The sequence below is a fragment of the Miscanthus floridulus genome, chromosome 7, assembly GCF_019320115.1.
Source record: "Miscanthus floridulus cultivar M001 chromosome 7, ASM1932011v1, whole genome shotgun sequence".
Classification (NCBI taxonomy): domain Eukaryota; kingdom Viridiplantae; phylum Streptophyta; class Magnoliopsida; order Poales; family Poaceae; genus Miscanthus; species Miscanthus floridulus.
In genome coordinates this window covers 23,846,755-23,850,213 of record NC_089586.1, presented here as the reverse complement: position 1 = coordinate 23,850,213, position 3,459 = coordinate 23,846,755, and positions in this window count along the sequence as shown.

Genomic DNA, 3,459 nt, shown 5'->3' with positions numbered 1-3,459 from the left:
TGAAGATGAACAAGGAACCATCTAGTTCAAGAACAGAATCTGTGTTCCATCTGACCCAGTGCTACGAGAGGAAATTTTGTCAGAAGCTCACGATTATAAGTACTGTATCCACCCTGGAGGTTCAAAAATGTATCAAGATTTGAAGAAACACTTTTGGTGGAAAGACATGAAGACAAACATTGCAGGACATGTGGCACGATGTGACACCTGTAATAGAGTTAAGGCTAAACATCAAAGGCCTATAGGTTTGCTAAAGCCTCTTGACGTCCCCGAGTGGAAGTGGGAGAGCATAGCCATGGATTTCATAGTTGGATTGCCCCGTTCACAGAAAGGCAATGATTCCATCTGGGTGATTATTGATCACTTGACCAAGATTGCTCACTTTATACCAGTAAAGACCAAGACCAATGCTGAAAAATTGGTAGATCTATATATTGAGCATATTCTTAGACTACAGGGAGCTCCCTCTAGTATTATATCTGATCGTGGTCCTCAATTTGTGTCTCGATTTTGGGAAGCTCTGCACAAGTCCATTGGAACCAAACTTGATTTCAGCACCGCTTACCACCCACAGACAGATGGACAGACAGAACAAGTAAATCAGATCTTAGAAGACATGCTTTGTGTTAGTGTACTGAACTATGGCTCTGATTGGGAGAAATGCCTACCCTATGCTGAGTTCTCCTACAACAACAGCTACCAAGCCAGTATTAAGATGTCACCATTTGAAGCTCTGTATGGCAAACCATGTAAGACACCTCTGATGTGGTCCCAACCGGGAGAAAGATCATTCTTTGACTCTGCCAAGATTCAAGATGCCGAAGAAGGAGTTGCTCAAGTGAAGGAGAACTTGAGAATTGCTCAAAGTCGGTACAAGAGCTATGCTGACAAAAGAAGAAGAGAACTTGAGTTCAATGTGGGGGACTTCGTCTATCTCAAGGTATCCCCGCTACGTGGAACAGTCAGATTCCATGTGAAAGGAAAGCTTGCCCCTAGATTTGTTGGCCCATACAAGATTTGCAAGAGGATTGGAAAGCTCGACTATGAACTTGAGCTACCTGAGGAATTGATGGGTGTACATCCCGTATTCCATGTCTCACAGCTACGCAAGTGTTTAAGAGTACCCGATGCAGTAGTCCCAACTGGTATACTTGACATTCAAGATACACTTGAGTATAAAGAACATCCTATTAGAATTTTGGGCAGAGATACCAAAGAGACCCATAGCAAGACTATTCCTATGTGCAAGATCTAATGGAGCAATCACACTGAGAGAGAAGCAACATGGGAGAAAGAGTCTGACCTCCGGCTACGATATCCTTACCTCTTCGAAGAGTACGTTATGCTTTAATCTCGAGGATGAGATTCTGTTAAGGGGGTAGGACTGTAACAACCTAAAAATCCACACACCAAAAATCACAACTACAAAAGTTTTGTTAAAAACCCCCATGTGATGATGAGTGACATTGTAGGAGCCAACCCTAAGTGTTGCATCAGAAGTAACCCAACTAGACAATTTCATGAGCATGACATGCCATTGTTATCATGATTATTTACTGATTAATGGAACATAGCATACATTGTCAACTTAAATAGAGATTTGGATTTCCATTTGTTTTATGTAATGTCTAACAACACCTTTAAAGAAGTAAACCTTAAAGTAATTATTAGTCAAGACCAAGAATAATTGTATACAAAATAGTAAATAGAGTTCCTAATATATATAAATAAATGTGTTGTGGACCACACACCTAATAATCCAATGGATGAGGTACACTAGCCTTGAACTCAAACATTTCAAAAACCAAAATTTGAATTCGAACAAAGGAGAGGAAAAGGAAAATAGAAAACAGAAAAGAAAAGAAAAAGGGAAGAAGAAGGCCTCACAGGCTCGGCCTGCTCTGCCCGCGCCGGCCAGCCAGCCTCAGTGTGCGCCCGCACGCGGCCCAGCAAGCCGACCCACTAGGCCGCCCACGCCCGCGCACCCGTCAGCCCCACCAGCAGTCGCTGCCACATTAGCCCCATGCGTCAGCTGCGCGCTGCTCACCCGCGCGTCCCCTTTTTGTTTTGCCCGTAGCCGCTGCCCACTAGACCCCGCACGACAGCCACTCACCAGCACAGTAGCGTCTTCTACCTCACCCACGCCCGCATGACCGGAGACCAACCAAGGCGACAGTGCGGGCCAGGGGGTCACGCCCGGGGCATGACGCTGTCTCCTTGGCGCCGCACCCACGCGACCCTTGCACTGCGCCTACGCCACCGCACACGAGCCCTTGGATGCCACTGATCACACCACCACCGCTCGATTGCTGTCTGTTAGCGGAGCTCAGAGCTTGGCTATAAAGCTCGGCCCTCGGTTGCCCTAGCACTCGTCCTGTTGCCCACCGCCACTTGGTGGCCGTCCACAGCACATCCGAACCAAGAGAGAAGGGGGAGAAGGGGAAGAAAGGGGAAGGGGAGAAAACGCCAAAGCCGTCGTGGAGGAGGAGGTCATCAGAGCCGAAGACGACGCCGACGTTTTGTCATCGACGTAGTTCAGCACGGCACTGCACGGCTACTAGAGCTTCACGGCCTCGAATCAACACGGCACCACCATCCATTCTTCCACGCCACCCACGGTGAGCCCCCCTTCTGGTCTCTCTCTGCCGCCGAACCTCACCGTCGGCCATGGCGCTCCACCCCGAGAGCGCATAGGCCAGCGCCTTGTCTTCGGCTACTAGGAACACATGCACCCATGCACACCCCATGACCACACCGTGACCACCTCACTGGAGCCCCGTAGTGACCCGCGCGCCTCGTCGTCGTCACCGTTCGTCGTGGCTGTCGGGAAGCCCCTACTAGCCACAGGAGAACCCATAGCCTCGCCTTGAGCCTGGACATCCCCGCTGTGTCCCCACGCATCCGTAGAAGCATACACGCCCTGCCAAGACGTTTCACCATGACCGTAGCCACCTCACCAACGCCGCCGTTGTGCTCAGAAGGGCGCCACCGTGGCCAAAGCCACCAGAGGCCCTGGAGGACCCCTCGACCTGCCCAACATGCCCGCTGGTGCGTTGTGTCACCCACGTGCACCATAGAACCGGCCTATGCCGCAGCCCCACGCAATTCCCGCACGCCGGTGGAGCTCGAGCCGCCGCTCACCGTGGCTAGCACCTTGGGGAGCTCTGGCCACCACTTTGACCCCACCGACGCAGTCGCTGTGGCTCAGGGAAGTTTTTCCCCTCCCCAATCGGACACCAGCACCACCGCAGTGACTCACAGCAAGCTCACTACTAGCAAGAGCACCGCCGCGGGAGAAACAGGGGACCTCTCCCTCGCCGGTCACCCGCGAGTGCACCCGATGTACATGGACCACGCCTAAGAGATGAAGGGTGGACTCGGTCCACCATAGACCAGTCTGCGGTCCATGGACCGTGAACATGGGTCCACCATGAGCTGCGCTCATGCCCACAGCCTGAA